At 43.1% G+C, this 18,344-nt stretch overlaps 2 long non-coding RNA genes across 3 annotated transcripts in view; one reads left to right on the top strand and one right to left on the bottom strand.

Annotated features, from left to right (window-relative positions):
* Window positions 1–550: 550 nt before the first annotated feature.
* LOC144767951 (uncharacterized) lies at window positions 551–10,350 on the bottom strand. The gene is made up of 4 exons (XR_013598396.1): window positions 10,064–10,350; window positions 9,003–9,229; window positions 2,737–2,909; window positions 551–1,189 (listed from the first exon to the last, which is right to left on the bottom strand). It is a non-coding gene; the product is annotated as an uncharacterized LOC144767951 (long non-coding RNA).
* Window positions 10,351–10,765: 415 nt separating this feature from the next.
* Window positions 10,766–18,344, top strand: part of LOC144767945 (uncharacterized) — a 306,510-nt gene continuing 298,931 nt past the window's right edge. For both annotated transcript variants that reach the window (XR_013598390.1, XR_013598391.1), the window contains exon 1: window positions 10,766–10,904. This is a non-coding gene — a long non-coding RNA (uncharacterized LOC144767945). The remainder of the gene's footprint in view (window positions 10,905–18,344) is intronic.

Genomic DNA, 18,344 nt, shown 5'->3' with positions numbered 1-18,344 from the left:
TGTTTAGTTTTCTCTTACTATTATGCCACGGTAAGAGTGAACCTGATTTTAGAGTCGGGCTTGTTTAGATATTGTTCAGCATTTATCTCTAAAAGAAATTGCGTGTAATCTTCTTAACACTTGAATTGAGCAAAATATGTCTGGAAGCAGCCCTGTAACACCTGTTGAAATTGTTCTAGTAGATAATAGTCTTTAGGTAATAGCCTCTCCGGCAGTAAATTATTTTGTGACTGACGTTTTCTCCAATCTATTTGTATAGGTTCTTAGCAATGCAGTAATGAGGTGTTGATCTGATATTTAATGATTAAACTGATAAGTACCTTTTTGCACTGACGTAAAGGCAGTAACTGAGGGTGTTAGAACATGCACAGTACTATTGTGGATCACCAGTCGCAGAACATCAGTTCCTTTTATCCTTTCTATGTTTGGTGTAAGGTTAAGGTTTGTAGTTCCGAAGACAAGGATTTATTTACATTACCTATAGCGCAACGGTGCTCATCTAATCCATTTTTATAATTAACAGTTTTACATATCACTCATGCACAGCAGATAATATTGAGGCGATTTACATAGAATTACAGAACAGTACACAATAAAAAGGAAACAATCTGAGTTGGTCATGAACACAATAAAGTGGTGAATTTTTAAGGTTTTCGCAAGAGTGAGCAGAGTGGGCCGTGGTGTTCTATCCAGAGGCAGATAGTCTCAAACTTGTGTAACTGGTTAAAAATGGTTGTTGAACAAAGGTGATTTTTCAATCTTTTGCTTGTCAATGTGTCAGCTTCAGAGTCTTCTTTCAGCGTCTTTTCTTTGATGGTATGCAGAAGATACCTTTTGTTATAACTTTCTTTTATGCAGTGTGTGCTTCCTCTCTGGAATTACATGATGCTTTAGATGAACGTTATTCTGTGATGCTGAGGCAATTTGTCTACTCGATGCTGAAGTGGTCTTTCTACATTATTTCTGATGCTGTGTGCACAGATATGGTTTTGCTCTGGGTTAATGGAATGCAAAATTAGGGACTTCACTTACAGGTATAGTACTTTCCTCGCCACACCTAGATTTTTGGAAATTGTTTAAACATAGAATGCTTGATGTCCTTCAGTTTTTCAAAATAATCCTTCTTATGGCACTGACATTCAGTTGCTTATTGCTAAATCTTGCTTTCTTCGTCCGTAATTTCAATCACCTATGGTATTAAAATGAAATAGTTAATACATGTACATTTCCAAAAATATAATTTACAAGCCAAATTAATGCAAAATTTGGAAAATGTTAAGCTGTTTGTCCAGACAGAGCAGAGTGTAGAATGGTAGCATGAGAGTACTTGGATGTAGGAGGGAGGATTTGTAGAATTTTCGACATTTTATTAAGCTCACAAAGGATACATGTACCCTATGGAGTTGTAACATAGAATCCCAAAGGCAGATATTAAAGTCATATGGACAGGCACTAAACAGATAATATAAAAATATATACTATTAATTAATTTGTAATGCAGATTTCTGGGACGGGAATGACTCCCCCAAGGACAACAGGCGTTTCCCCCTGCACTGAGTTACCACCTACTTGTATCTGGTATCCTGACTTTTGAGTTTTGGCCTCAGCCTCAAGCAAACCTATTATGTGCTGCGAGGACTATGCCTAGACCAATCCCTCAACTATGGTCCAGAGTATGAATCAAGAGCAATGAAATGAAGGCGTACTTTCATGTGTTCATTTTATTCCACCTGATTATCAGTTGTTAGGTTTTTCTGCACCTGGATTTACTGGGTGCAGAAAACCAGGACACCATTTTTTTCCAGACAGAAAAATTAGACTGCAAAGACGCATAAGACTCTGGGTGCAGCAGAAGCAGCCAATACTTATGCTGTGTTTTTTTACTAACTGGGGGAAACACACAATTCTTCCCTCTGTTGGTGTTCACAGTCGTTGTCGGCCTGTGATTCGGCATTGAGTGCAAAGCGTACCGAGTAGAGCTGAGGGGCCGAGCCGAGGACGAGTTGACGAGCAAGCGGAGCGGAGCCTGGGACGACTGCCCGCGTTTGTTTTGTGACCGGTTCCCGCTCCCGAAGGTTTCTTCCGCTTCATCTGCGTCCTGTTATACGGGCGCTTTAAGTTCTACGGATCTGCTGTGGGGGCAGGAACGGCCGCTGCCGGCACCGCGGCCGCTGCAGAGGTCAAAGGAGCCTTTGCCTGCGGTGCTGCTGGTGCGGCGGCTGTAGCAGGGCACAGAGGAGAACAGAGGAGCACAGAGGAGCCTTGGCCTGCCGCCTGATTTCACGTATTTACTAAGCATTGAGGAGAGCAGACAGAGCTGAGCCGAGGAGTGGAGGGAAGTGCCCACATCTGCCGTCTGTAGTGGGATTAGCTCTGGATTCCGCTCTTGCTCCTGAACGATTGCCAGCATTCTCCCTTGTACTCTTGACAGCGATGAATAGCAACGAACAAGCAATGAACAGTGAGTGGTGAGTGACAAGTGGCAAGAGGTGTGCGGCGTGTGGCGAGTAGCTAAGATTGATCGGTCCCTAAGTCGCTGAGCCATTGGAGTCTGTAATAAGTCTGTAATACAAAATCTGAGAAATTATGGAAAGAGGAAAGTGACAATAGACTTAGACCCTCTTGAAGCACCCCATGGCCCCATAATTACTCCGCATGCCTAGACTACAGCCCTACCCGGTGCCCGGATGTTAATCAATCGGTTAATTAATTAATTAATTAGGTAACCAGCAGTACCGGCAGATTCTGTACGGAGGTGTGCTTTTTGGGTGTTTTCCTTTGGAGGTGTTTGGTGGTGTTTTTGTCCTATGGTCTTGTCACTGGCCCGTTTGATTCTCTGAAAGGAGCAAGACTTCTTCACCTTAGAGGGTGTAGTATGAGCTCAGGAAAGGAGCGCCCACCTTTCCCTCCTATCAAAAGGAAAAGAAAAATACAACAAACACCAATATTAGATACGTTTAAAATAAAACAGGCAGGTGACATATAGTCCTTTAAATCATCTAAGGTCAATACATTTGGGAAACTGGGAAAGTCGCTGTCAAAGTTTGATTTTATGAAAGATCCAACTGATGCTATGCTAACATTGCTAACTAACTCATGTGATCTTCAAACTCCAATTAAACCACTGAGTAGAACAAATATTATATCCCCTAAGCAAGGAGTAAGTGAACCAGTCCACCCTGAGTCTAAAGCTGAAGTCGAACGAATGTCAAATTGAACTAAGGACCAAGTCAACTATTGGGGTCAAATAACGGACATAGAGATGTTAACTATTCCACTTACTGGTCGTTCACAACAAAAGGACCCAAAATGCACAAATCTAACAATGGGAGATACTCAGCAATTACTACCAACCATAGCCTAGGTACTTAGGTACCAGGAAGTGGTAACGCGGGAGCAATTTGGGATTTATTATTCAAAACCTCGCAATTAAGTCTGGAAGCTTTAACATATCAGTCCAACAAAAAGGAGGTCCAAATAGATCTCTTGAGCGCTACGGCATCCTCTGTTGCCGGAACTGAGCAGAAAGATAACACCACAAAATAATCTAATAGTAAGGGCACAATCTCAGCCAATATCTATGTATGCAGAGTGTAGTTGTGCCCCACTAATTAAACTGGATACCATTCCGGATATTTTAAAAACAATAATTGACGATGTAAAAGGGAATTTTCCTGATGCGGGAATTCAACCCATCAAGACCGACTGCCCCTCTAAAGATACAATAAAATGTAAAGACAAGTTGTTGTTAAAGAAAAAATAGATGATAAAACAAAAGATCAAGAAGTGATAAACCTATGCTCGACACAATCAACAATGACAGACGCAGCTCCGGAAGTTCATCCATCAAAAAGACAGAGGAAAAAACAACAGAAAGCAAGAAATAAAGCTTCTAAAAGTATTTTAAAAAACTAATGCATCAGATATAGTGAGATTGAACACTGGAAACAACCATGACTAAATATCATATTGTGAAGGTAAGGGTAAACAAATGTCTCCAACAAAACCCTTCTACCCTCTATTTAATAAGGATCTAACGGAGGTACAAGCAGTTATGAAAAATAAATGCCTAAACAAGCAAGCTGATAGTATAAAAATGATAGAGAATGGGAAAATTCAGTCCTTAGAAATGCTGCAAGTGGAAATAAGCCATCACAATTGGAAACAAATAGAGCAAAGAGGGAGAGTATCAGAGGAGATGAAACGAATAGAGATTTGTTAAAAACCTGGAAGGATATTAAATTACCACAAGATCTGGGAACCGAAACGAAGCAGTTACATAAACATCGACAATCATTGTCTCAAACTGTTTGTAATCATAATGGAAGGTTAATTGAGCATGCTCAAGGTGAAAATAGCCTGCAACAAATTAAATTAAATAACCCAGATCAAAAAGAAGGAGTGGTGCAGGTAATTGTTTGCGATGGAATATAAATCTAGGGGTAATAATGAAACAACTTGCAAACATCCGGACCCAACACAAGATGGCAGGAGTATGCAAAGCATGTGCATCTACAGCATACATGCCTCGAACAGAGGATTAATGGCCCATAATCCCTGCCGTGGTATCTTGTCATGTTGCGGCTGAGTGTGCCATGTGATGTGGCAGGCTATAGTGCTTGGTGTGATTTGGTCATTTTTGACAAGGTGGAGTGCTGAATGGTTAGGCAATTTTTGATTTTATTTGTCTTTGGCATCGTGTGATATAGTGCGGTACCTACCTTATGATGTAAGTAAATAGATTACATTGCTAATATACCATAAGGATGTGGGGTGAGTGTTATTAGGGCCGAAGTCTTGTTGATCATATGCAGAATAACAGGTCTGGGACGTCACTACTGACTAGAGCAGGTTAGCAGCTGCACAGGCCTTGGGCATTGATCCTATTGAGGATAATATGTGACGGGCCACTGGTGACTGGAGCTGGCTAGCAACAACGCTAGCCTCTGGTATTCATGACAAGCAGGGTAACAATACATGTCAATATTGACTAGAACTGGTTGGCAGTAGAGTTGACCTCTGGTTTTGAATATTTGCAGGATTTAAGGTACAGGGGTCACTACTGACTGGAGTTACTTAGCAGGATAATAGGTCTCAGGGAGCCAATACTGACTGAAGCTGGTTAGTATGATTACTAGTCCCAAGGTGCTACTAATGACTCAAGCTGGCTAGAATGATAACAGGTCCCAGGGGCCAGTACTAACAGGAGCTGGCTAGTAGGCATACATACAGGTCCAAGGGGCCACTACTGACTGGAGCCGGCTAAAAGAATAACAGTCCCAAGGGTGGTGGGGTGCGAGTGGCACCAGTGACTGGAGTTGGTTAGAAGCATTGACAACCGTTGGTATTGATTAAATGCAGGATTCCAGGTCACAGGAGGCACCGCTGAATACAGCTGGCTAGCAGCAGTGGTGGCCTCTAGGAAGAAGAAATTGAGAAAGCATAACTGGATATACTGGTTTCTTTAATACCGATAATTGGTTACACATGAAAGCCACAACATGCATTGATATATTACATTACGAAGTTACAATATTCTTATATTAATTTGATGTGTCTGTTCGCCTTAATATGCCTGCAAAGTTACATGATTCTATTAGGGCCCAGAACCATTTTATTTAGTGATGTCCATCTGCACACTTTCCTGCATCTTGTAGTAAATTGAATACTGACAAACAGAAGTGTTATTTCCAGAAACAGTGAATTCTGCAGCTTGTCTGTGTATCTTTTATCTGCACCTCACGGACTCATCACATTCCTCTGGAGAGAAGATCCTGCCTCCTACTCATTAGTGTTGTTTCAGTAACGGTTTCTATCACGTGTTCATGTTTCATTGACTTGTATTAGGAGAAAAGTGTATAAAAATACATGGGTAGCATTAGCATTATATACTCCAACTTGCTTTAGGGTGGATGCTCTCGTCCATTGCAAAGACAATTGTCACTTGTTAGTTTGCTTGGCCTTTTGCTATTTTTGCATTAAATTTATGATAGATTTGTTGGCCTCCTAGTGTGTTGTGTTTTATTTTACATAGCACAAGAGATGCTGAGGAAAATGACAGTCCAGTATACACATTCTTCATATAAATCAACTCACAGTATACTGTTCTGGAGGTTCAGTCCCACAGACATTATCTCTAACTGAACACCCTAGGAAGCATGTGCTTTTCAAACCAATTGCCCTCTGATGCGGCGTCCTCACTATTGGATAAGTCAATATGTCCTGAATTATAGGAGGGTTACCGTATGTAGTGCACTCTGTTAGACAGTGCTCACCTGTGGTAGTAAGATGTTAATAGGCACCTTATCACCTATGCATGGTGCAGGGCTTTTAGTTACAGAGCTCCTCACGCTGTGGAGAAGATTAGGTCACATTTACCCGTTTTCCCATATTTGGTTCTGATGAAATGCCAACAGATTGCTCCATAACTACACAAGGCATGAACAAAGTTGGCCTGAAGTACAAACCCCAGCTTACCAGCAGGTCCATAGGTGATCGACACTTTCACACAGTGATAGGGGCCATTAGTTCCTCAATTTCTCTGCCACTGTTTTTAATCGCAACATGGACCAGGAAGATCACATTTAATATATTGTGGCAACCTGTCGATAGTTGATCTTATATTCAGACTTGACAAATCTCACATCTTATGACACAACATCCTGAGCGAGTTATCGGGAACGATGCAGGGGCAGACCCAAACCAGCCACATGTGGAGATTAATGACAAATACTGAAGAATTAACAGAGCTTCCAAGCTGGTGACCATTACTTAATTGACCTTGAAAATAAAAGATGCATTCTTAGTATTCTGGTGACTCATGACCATAAAAAACAAAGGTTATAAATTCAATATTGTGTCAAATACTTAAAAAATTGAACTGGATGTGCTGAATCGGATGTTGTCCTAGGTCATGTGTGACACCTTCCACCACTAATGCTTATGGGGCTTGTAATTTAGTTTTTCTCATTAAAAGGATGGGCTCTAAAGTCCCAGTGTTCTAAGCAATGTTATTTAAAATCAGAGGCCTGACAGGGTATAAAGCATGACACTGCTCTGCTTAGCAGTGAGATGACTGACAGTTCCCCAGCCCTTCCATTTTTTTACCTACAGAGGCTCGTTGGCCATTCATATTTTTTTGCAACGGCAAAGAAACTTATACTGCAGCTTGTGTCAACTGAAGAGATAAAACGCCTGGGCGTGTTTAATCAACTATAGACAAACATGAACAATCAAGAACATTAGTTTCTGGAAAACTATCAAGCACCCAATCAGAATCAGCCGCCCTTTTACACCCAGGAATTCTTGAGGCTTTTGAGAGGATGAATTGCACGTGGTGAGCAGGAACACTACATGACTCAAAGCTCACTTCTCAGGGATGTACTGAACTGCCAGCCTCATGGCACACTTAGCCAGCTCTTCACCTCCTCCTCCTCAAACTGTTGACCAGCTATCAGGGCAAATGAGCCTGCAGCAAAGCATCGCTGGCTTGGTTCCACACCGGACCAGGCAAGGTGGTCAACTCCATACTCCTCCAAGTCAGCAAGCACTCTGGTCGAGCCAGTCCTAACCAGGGCTCTAAAAAAACAAAAAATTTTACTAGTCCTGCAGGACTAGTACCTTAAAAAATGTCATCGACCTAACTGCAACCTGCTTGACCTCCGTCTCTGAAAGCGGAGCAAATGTGACAAGGTAACAAGATTTAAAGGCATCTTTATTGCTCATAAACTTTGTGAGCAATAAAAATGCCTTTAAATCTTGTTATCTTGTCACATTTACTCCGTTTTTGCAGACAGAGGACAAAAGTTGTTTTGTTTTCCTACTCGCCAGAAAGGCCAAGTAGGACCTAAAAACAACTCGACCTTGTTAAATTTAGCTAGACTAATGATTTTGACTTATTAACACTGTAATATCAGTTGTGAAATTTATATTGTGTAAATAACTAGTATAGAGTGTTTTTCTTAGTGGGTGAATGTGAGTTTGGATGGTATGATTGGGAATGATGAGAGTTGAGAATTAAAGTGGTGTATTATACATGTGATGTAAAAAATTAAGTTGTAATTTGTGTCCTATGTGCCAAGGTGCTAACAAAAAATGTAAAATGTGTTTGTTTTCATAAAATGTTTATATAAAAAAAGATTTATTTCAGACAGAACAAGCAGTCTTGTCTATATGGTGTTTTGATTCACTATATTTGGCGCAATTTATGAGATTAGTGTTGCAGTACTGGTATTGTTATTTTGTTATTCAATTCCTAATGTGTACGTCATTTTAAAGACAAACCCAGAAAAATGTATGGTCAGTGTTGTTCTTCTGCCTGTTAAAAGACAATCTCCATTAATGTGTCAGGAAATAAAACACTATGAGAAATCCTACTCTATGGCAGGGTGCTGCCTGCCACTGTATTGCAGGATACTTCCAACATAATCTGATTTATACATACATACTCCAGGGTGCTGCCAGCTATCGGGTCTGCACACAGCAGACTGGAGCCACTCAGGAAGGAGGTAAGCTCTACATTTCATCTTAAGCTCTTAGGTTACATTCACAGCCTGATGGGTCCAGAGAACTTTATCCGCGCTCTAACTCCGCCGAGCAGATAGACGTAGCCAATTATAGGCTGTGTTGTGTGCTGGGTGATGCCTGGCATCTTATTATCGTTGGCGGAAGGATGAAGCTTGATAGGAGCTGCTACAAGAAGAGCAGAGAAACAGGGCCACAGATCGCCACAGAGTGACAACTGCCAAGAAGCTGAAGAAAGAACTCTTGAACAGCAATCCTCCTACACCCTGGAGATTCCCCAGGATAAGCAAATGATGGTACTGAAATGCAAACTGCAGCATTAAGGTCACGCACTACAACATCTTTTCCTTTAAAACGAAGATAATAGCCTACAATAAAAAACTAACCAAAAAGCAACAAAACTAGAAAATGCATTTCCAAATGCTGCAAAAGAGAATAATTTGTTAATACAAATGAACAATATTAAACTTTGTTGGTACCTTAGTAATGTGCTTACTTCTGGGCTTCATTCCATCTGCAGCAATAACGCTCTGAAAGGAGAAATTACTGCTGTGAGTCTCAGAATCTTCAGTGTTACTGGTCTCAGGCCTGAAGACTGTGGTGTCGGAAGATAACTTTCTCTAGAGGGATATTGCATGACTTCCTGGGATAGTCAAGAGTCTGGAAAGCGTTAACCTTGGTAGACTGTTTGCCAATTCGAACACAGCTGTAACAATGTTCAAAAAAGTATTAAAGACAGCATTGTACACACTTTATAGCGTGGAAAGACTAGAAAGGGAATTGAATATACAAACTGTTGCAAAATGCATATCCATTGCGTACCCCGAGCATTGTCTACCAAGTTATATTGCACTACCCATGTCCCAATGGGAGAGAGGCCTCCTCTTCCGTCTAAGAGCTGGGACAGTAAGATATTTGCTTTGTTTTCCCTATATGTATAACGCAAAACGTGACTTCCTGCCATGTCCATGTGATGTCACAGCGGTCAAACACTTTTACACTTTTTATTCTTTAGTAGATACTATATGAAATATGCAATATGGTTTCTAATTCGGTATTTTAAAAAATTGTCACCTATTAATTTAACAGACGCTCTTGACTGCAAATTTAAATTGGACAATGTAGAATTGATCTTGCGCATTGGCAACTTTTGGAGAGTAGCTACGGGTGCACGGAAATCTATGTGCGATCTATGAAGTCATTCGCATTGTACTATTCACAATATGCGCTTTACCTAGGTTTACTGTATTTTGCTACATTATGGATTGGACATTGCTATCTATTTATTTTTCTAATGTTTTATATCCTGTACATGTGTTACTTCTCCTGGTCGATCTTCACATCACAGACTTTTCAGGTGAAACAAATGTCACCGTTTGCCGAGGCCTTCAAAAGAGCGACCCAACTCCACCACTAAGGGCCAATGAACATTGTTGAGACAAAATAATCATCGATCGCTGCAACAACAACAGCAAATGAATCCCGGAGCAGGCTCGAGACCCTCCCAGCAGCAGACAGTCTTTGTATCTCCTGACCTCACCTGGGGTTTCATGTGGTGCTGTGGGTCCTGGGCTCCCTGCTGTGGGTCCTGGGCTCCCTGCTGTGGGTCGTGTTCAGCTTTCTGAGGCCTTTGTGTAACCCATGGACTGATCCATGAGCGCGGGGAGAAGAGGGCCTGAGGGATAAACAACTGCGCATGCGCGGAGGATAGACACTGCCACCGGCTCGGAGCGCGAGTAAAGGAAGGCCTTATTAACAACTGCACTCGGTGCAAGAGAGATTTCTTTATTTATTAACAGCACGGAGCGCAGTACAGGCCCCGACAGCATGGAGCGCAGTAAAGGGCCACACCTCAGAGCCAGCACAGGTGGGACGGGGTCCGCGCAGGGACAAGAATGACGATGTCCGCGCGGGGACACAATGAATAAGAAACAACCGCCTCACGCCGCGGAGCACGAGGCGCCTCTCGCCGCAGCACGCGCGGAGATGTATTGAAACGCTATTTATGGAAGTGCAAAGCTCCTCGGTTCGGCTCCTCTATGGGGGGTGTCTTTCCTCTGCGCAGGCGCAGTGAGGCTGAGAGTCCTCTGTCCAGGGCACTTTTACAGTCCGTACCCCCATGCAAGGTCCTAACTCGGCGATCGGAAGTAGTGTCTTCGCTTCGCACATGCGCAGCTGTGACGCGCGCTCCCGCGCGTGCACAGTTGTGAGACGCCATGTTTTTTTCGTGTGCGATGGTGGCTCGTGCAGCGACGTGAGATTGCGCGTCACTCGGGGGTCATTAACACACCGGGACACGGTCCTCACAGGCAGCTGGGCCCCCGGCGTGCCTCACCTCTCCCCAGGCCCTGCAGCCTCCACTGAGCGGTGAACAAGGAGAGGTGAGACACTCTAATCTCAGTTTACAAGTTCCATTGGTACTATACTCTTTGCGCATGCGCATTTGGTAATGCTAAACTCGCTTTAACCCGCGCTCTGCTGCAGGAGACAGTGTCTGTTTTCCGCGCATGAGACTGACTATTTTAAGCCTGGCTGCAGAATCCTCGTCCTTGAGCGCATGCGCAGTTGTTAATCCTAGGCGGGTGGGGGCGGGGCCTGTGGTGTGAATGCTCCTCCTCTACCGGGTCCCACCACAGGTTAGGTGGGGAACTGCAAGGGGGCGGCTCCTGGGGTATGGGGCGGGGCCTGTCAGTGTGGGGGTGGGGTCTGTGTGAGTGGGGCCTGTGGTTGTGGAGTCTGTGGGGGCGGAGTCTGTGGATGTGGGGTGGGCGGAGTCTGTGGATGTGGGGTGGGCAGGGTCTGAGAAAGTGGAGGTGGGGTCAGTGGATGTGGGGCCTGTGGGGGTGAGGGCGGAGTCGGTGAATGTGAGGGCGGGGTCAAAACAGCAAACATGTCCAGACTGGGGGCGTTGCATTATATAGGGAGCGGGCGTCATATGTTTCTGAGTTTGATTTCCTGCGTGCACCGACGCCCGTGCGACCAGAATTTGGAACTCGCTTCCTCCATACCTCCGCACCGCCACCTCTTTCCGCATCTTCCAAAAGGACCTTAACGCCTCCTATGATAAGACAACAAATTCTCAAAATATAATACTAGAGGAGTCAGATATACTGGTATGTAAAATGCATTACAAGTTAGGAAAAAACGGGAGACTCGCGTAAAATTTGTGTTTGGAGTATTCAGGCATGATTCTGAATGCCGTCGTAGTCGGTGCATCTCAAGTTGCACATTCTTACCTTTCTCCTGGGCCACCGCAACCACAGACTTTACCCATTGCTGCCCGCATCTATAAATGATGTTTTTGACACAAGAGTGTCCACTGAGCATCTTTTTATTTGGCTGATCTGGGACTTGCAGCAAATATTTTTCTTAAAGCCATGCTCTTGTATTTACAATCAACAGAGGTTGGTGCAGTGAGGGCTGGTGCTGTTCCTGACCTCCCATTCGGTTTGTGGAAGTGCCCATTTGTGAATACAGATCACGCCTACTCTCTTATCATGCTTCAGTGCACAGGCTTCCTTCACAGTTTTATCCCACACACACGCTTCTACTTGCACACCCTGCAGCCCTTTACAATCACTTCTTCTCAAGCACCAAAAGACAGGCATGTTTAAGAAAAGCCTCCTCCACTTTCAAAGTGCACACCCACACGCACTTTGGAAAATGTACCAGTTGGACAGTTTCTTCGCATAACAAGAAAATGCTCCAAGATTGACGATTACAAACAAGAAGCTGTCATACTTACCAATACACTTTTAGATGGGCACACCTCTGGAACATTTGACTCAGGGAGCAAATAAAAGGGCTCATAATAATCACAAAGAATTATTCCTAATGGATCAAAACAGAAAAGACCAAAAATAACTTATTTGTGTAACTAAGCATAGCAGTGTGCCGAATGAAGAAACTGGTGTATCCTTACATGCAGCAAACTTAGTTTTGACTAACCTCTGTTCTCATTTAAGCAAAACACCAGCTTCAGAAACTTACTGGTACCCACTAGATCACTAAGAACTGGCCCCACCTCCCAAAATGCCTTGTAGAATCTTCCCAGGATTACGGGTCACTCCCCTTGTGGCCAATACACATCAGCCCTTTTACCAGGAAGTCCACTGCAAATTATCTTATCTAATAACTCCTTAAATTCAGAAGAGTCATACTAACTGCAATTCTAACAATGTCAGTTACGGGGGTGGAATGTAATATAATATCTACTCATCCATGGGGCAGGTTGCTTCATAAATTTAATTGTCCTGTAACAAAATCCACTTGTCCCTTTGGTGCCATTTAGTGCAGCCGCAAATTATGTCAGCAATCTCATAATATAAGACCTCTGATGTAGCCTCTCTGATTATGCCAGGGCTCATACCATAGTAGAGCTTGAAGCGTGCAATCCCCTTATGTTAATCAACAAGAGGGGGACAGAAGGACTTTTGGAAGGTCCAGCATACATGCCCAGGCCAACACTAGAGAAGAGGGTATGCAGTTCCTTAGGTGGGTCAAGATAAGTAAAGAGAGATCAACAATATATTGTCACAAAGAGAAATGGCAGTCCTTATATAATCGGCAGGAGGGGAATTCCTCCTTTCGGAACTAGGGCCCTCACACACCCAGCCAGCTAGGTGCCATGCTTCATCATTTGGGCCTGCTCCTCGTTGGGCCTCTTAGGTGGTGCTCTTTTGTTATATGCCGTTTGGTGCATTGGAGGTAAGGGACCTATAAAGTGTAGATGAGATGTAATGGAAAGTGATTAAAACAGGTTGGGTAGTCCAAAGAATGACTTTTATTCAGGTTGGCTCCCCACCTAGTTAAAAGGAAGAGTGGCGACTATCTGAATTAATAGTTCGGGATAACTGCGCTCTACTCTTAAGTGGTCGACATGTTTGTTGCTTAATAGTCTGGAGGATCAGTGGCAATTCATCAGGACCTAGTGAAAAACTATCCGTACAAATGTTACTGCATATTGTGCTGTGCGTTATGTAGTTGGCTCCTCATATGCAATGAATTATTTCGCTCTTCTCGTTGAGTCCATTGTCGGTGGTGCCCAGACGTAGGATAGTTTTTGCTTCGAAGCGCGATAGTATAGAATCAGTGCAACATCCTTTTACATGTTTTAGGACTGTCCATTTTATGTCTTGTGTCCCATGTCTTTTTTTCTTCGCAATGTTGTACCATGGGTGCATTCTGGACTTTGCATTTAATTCTTGATCTGTGTTGAGTGATCCTCTTTTTTTTACTGCCTGAGTTGTTTTACCTACGTATGCAAGCTGGCATGGGCATATTACACAATATATTACATTGGTACTATTGCAATTTGAGAATTATTCATGTGTGTTACTTTTGCCTCTGTATTCAAATGTATCTCCTTCGATGGCACTCGAGCATGAGATGCAATTTCCACATCGGTTTTAATGGGAGGTAGTGCTAGCAAGGTCTGTATGGAAACTTTTGGTCTCTTCACCTGTGTATTGGCATGTACCAGTTTGTTTGTGATGTTTTTGTCAGCTGACAGCTGTCAGGGGCCTCTGTTGGTTGCTGTCTCGATTCACACAGTTTTCCTTGGGTTGGGGACAAAAGTCTGATCCAAGGGGTGTAATGAGCCAGAACACTTTTGTTTGCCATGGTCGCACTGTCTGCCAACTGGGATGTATCTGTGAATAAGATAAGGTTAGGTGCTGCACAGATGAGAAGAGTTCCCCGTGGGTCAGTTCAGTGGCTCAGGAGAGTATAGATAGAGGTATTCAACAGAGTTCAAAGGGGCATAGGACTGATGAGTGCCTCTGAAATAGAGGGCCACTGTCCCCGTTCTATCGCCTAAGCAGGAAAGACTATCAAGGTATTGATTAAACTCCCCTGTCGTTAGGCTGGAGGGGGTTGTGTTAGACCTGGCCCTTTGTGCAGGGTCATCCCCACACTTTATGCCTTCCTACTACTACTTTTTGATAAAGCTGTTTTGTTAGCCTTGGTGCTAAAGTGCTTGTGTTCTCTTCTTAAAACATGGTCACATATACTTCTGCCCATGTAGCATAATTAATCTACTTGTAAGGCCCTAGTTAGGTAGCCCTACATGTGCCCATGCCTGTAAAGTAAATGCTACTAGTGGGCTGCAGCACTGCGTTTGCCACCCACTTAAGGATCCCTTTAAACATGTCTCAAGCCTGCCACTGCAAGGGACATCACTGGCAGGATAGGAGGGAGGGCCTTAATAGGCTCTGTAGTTTCCCTTTAGTTAATCTGGACTAAGGGCAGGGAAGGTAGGGCATCTATACACTTCAAAGGTATGCCTCAAGAAGTTTTGGCCCACTTCAAAGGCACAACTGTGTATGAAAGAAGGACATTGGACACCACCACTTCAGTACACTTCTGGAGCTGGGGACACTGCCAGAGAGAAGGACTACTGTGCCGCTACAAGGAGTGCCACTTTGCTGGAATGCTGCTCCATAAGGAACTGCGCCCGGCTGTACTGACCTGCTGCACATTTGTCTGGGGAAGAATAACTAGGCCTGCAACTCTATCTTGAACCCGGGACCCCAGAGTGACTCAGAGGGCAAGTCTTTTGGCCTCCTAATCTGAGCCTCGGAGACAAAACAAGCTCCCACGCAGCTCCAGGACCAGTCTTCAGTGCGTTCCTTGCTCCCTAATGGTGCTTCTCAAGCCCTAGACCCTTGTTGTGGTTCCGTGGGCTCCTAAATCAAGCTTTTGAACGCTTCATGAGTGCAAATGGGCCCGTTCGCAACAGAATCCCACTGCTCGCACGGAACTTCAGCACGAGCCCCTGCCACCTATCTCCTTGCACAGAAAGCATCAATCGATCTGGAAGACCTCCAACGCAAAGCTCCAGCCCGACCGTCTGCAACATCTGGACTGCTCTTCGTGCCATGTCCACGACCGCCATCAACTCCCTCCTTACTCCCCGCGACCCTCTCCAATGCGAACAGGGCTCTTGGCTCAAAACTTGAGAGGGTAAACCTTCAGCGGAACTAATCTGGGGCTCTATATAATTTGCGCTCCTTAGTGATCAGCATGAACTTTTGACTTTGACCTGGTTCAGCATGACCAGATTACCTTTGTTGGCACTTTATGTTTTTAGGTGATATTTATAAGTTTCTTCTTTAAAAATTCAGATCTCCGGTTCTGCTGATTGGATTTTTGTCTTTTGGGTTTCGATTTGTTAATTAAACTAAGCTCTATTTTTTTATCCTGGTGTTGATTTTATGTGCTGTTTACACTGTTTTACTGTTTGAAGTGTTGCACCAATATTACATTGCCTCTAAATTAAGCCTGACTGCTCTGTACCAAGCTACCAGGGGGTGACCACAGTTTAATTTGGGGTTTGCTTGTGCCTAACCCTGACTCGGATTGTCAAATTCTGAAAAGGAGCATGCAGTTATAACTAGATTCCCTCATCAATTATGCTCAAGCATGTAATTAAACCTCATTTCATTTGCAAACAATACAAACTATTATAAGATCCACCAAATCCGAAAATACAGCACAGAGTCTTGAGATTTCTTTATTTCAATGTATTCCTTATTTGTAGTCAAATGAATCAGCCCAGCTAACGCGTTTCGTCCAACATGGACTTCATCAGGGTTGGAATAGTCTTTTATAGAATCTCACTAAGGTGCTATTTCTGTAATCAGATGTAGCATAGATATATAGGCAATCACCGTAGCTTCAGTCAGTGATGGATTTAATGCCTATGATCCATATTGAAATAGTCTTATTGAAGAACACCAAGTCGCTTATTCTTATTAAGAGATGCAATATCAATAAGCTGTTAGTCACCGTCGCATCCAGTCAGTTAAAATCTTGAAAGGATTATTGCCTTTGATAAGTACTAGCGTGTAGTCCCGTCGGGTATGCAAGGCCATCTATCCGATCAGATAGACAGACGGCCTTGCATGCTATGGGATTGCCTATATATCTATCCTACATCTGATTACAGAAATAGCACCATGGTGAGCTTCCCTGCACCTGCTTCACTAATGATAGCTGCTCATGTATGTGTGGGCATAGGGTAAGCTTTAGTGAGCTCTTACCACTTCTTCAGCCCTGGTGCCACTGTGCCTGCTGCACTAACAATAGATGTGCTCATGTGCTCTGTCCTAGGAGCATTTTGCGCTTTGACCCCTAACCTTCGGTGTCCTGGGAGTTGATTGCACTGGGCTGTGTACAGTCATGTGCCCTGATGTGACTCCATCTGCTGGACTGCACCCCTCGTATGAACCATACATTAGAAAAGACCCTTTCAACTCTCGATCCGGAAGGGCCTTTCTGAAACCTGATATGCAGAGAATAGATAGAAGAAAACAAAGCAAGAGAGAAAATGGAGATCTAAAAAAGAGTGCATGTTGTAGAAAAACAGCAAGGGCTAACAACAAAGGTTATGAAGTGCTTGTGTGATTAGGGTGACCAGGTGCCCCGGATTTACCAGGACAACCCCAGTTTTTCAAATTTCAAGAAATTTGACTTGTGTCCCTGTTTTCATAGAGGGCTAACTGAAGAGGCACATTTTTATGTATTCCAAAGGAGGACTGGCTAGTTTCTGTTATCAGAAAGCAATTTAATTAGCAGGTATGAAACGGTGTTTAAAATTGCATTTTATTCATTTCCTTGGCGTTTCGATGTTGATAAGCACTGTCATCCCATACCCCTAAATTGATGTAAAATAGTCGTCCTTCTTTTAGTTTTTGAAATGTACAGTATTTTTGTTGTTTTCAAAATCTGATAGTCTTATGTGTGACCAAAATAGCAAAAGAGATAGAAAGATAGAATAAGAGAATGTGAAAACTAAGTGAGAAATAGCATGAGAGAATGAAATAGGGTAAGAACCAGAGCAAAAGAGAAACAAATTAACATGAAAGTGACTACAAACTCAAGGACATTATAGAATAGAGTGAAAAAGTCGAAGGTTAGCATTTAGAATTTGTGAGATGATGGATATCAGCCAGAGATTGTCAGCTATGATGTCCCCCTTATTCAGAGTGCTTAAAGGTGCACACTCTGCAAGTAGGGTGGAGAGTGAGAAAGATGAGAATGGAAAGCAAGAGGAAACCCAAAGGTATCAGAACAGAGTGAAAATGAGGAACGAAAGAGGGTGATGCAGACAATGGATGAGAAGAAGAGCAAATAAGCAAAAATAAAGAGTGAGATAAAAGGAGACAAAGGAGACAAAGATGAGGATGAGAGAAGAACAGAGGGATAAAAAGAGCAGCAGAGTTAGCAGAAGAGAACAAGATCAAGAGAGCGAAAATACAACAGACAGTGAGACATAAAAAGTAAAAGCAAGATTAAAATGAGTGAGAGAAAAAACAAGATTGAAAGAAAAAAAAGGCTGTTGAAAAAGAGGAAGAGAGTTTAATGTTATGTTATGTTATTAAATTATTTATTGAGCGCACTATCACTGATTAGTTTCTTGGCGCTTAGGTCGACAGTAGCACAGTCAGGGTGAGAAGTGAAAAGTAATTAAAATGCTTGTCTGAATAACCAAGTCTTCAGCGCTTTCCGAAAGGATAAAAGATCTTGACAGTAACGGATCTCCAGTGGGAAGGTATTCCATAAACAAGGGGCAAGTGTTGCAAACCTACGTCCACCACCCCGTTTAAGTTTGAAAGGGAGGATCTGAAGAAGGCCTTGATGGAGTGAACGAAGGTTGCGAAAATAGTGAGATAATACGGGAGAAAGAAAGTGAGAAGCTAGAAAGAGAAAGTAAGAGATAAAGTAAGAGCATGAAGGTCCACTTGAGTGAGGGAATGAGAGGCTGAAAAGGATAGAAGAGGGACCACATTCGTGAGAGACATGTAAGGAGAGAAAGTAAA

The sequence above is a fragment of the Lissotriton helveticus genome, chromosome 1_1 (assembly GCF_964261635.1).
Source record: "Lissotriton helveticus chromosome 1_1, aLisHel1.1, whole genome shotgun sequence".
Lineage (NCBI taxonomy): Eukaryota > Metazoa > Chordata > Amphibia > Caudata > Salamandridae > Lissotriton > Lissotriton helveticus.
This window is presented reverse-complemented; position numbering and strand designations above follow the sequence as displayed.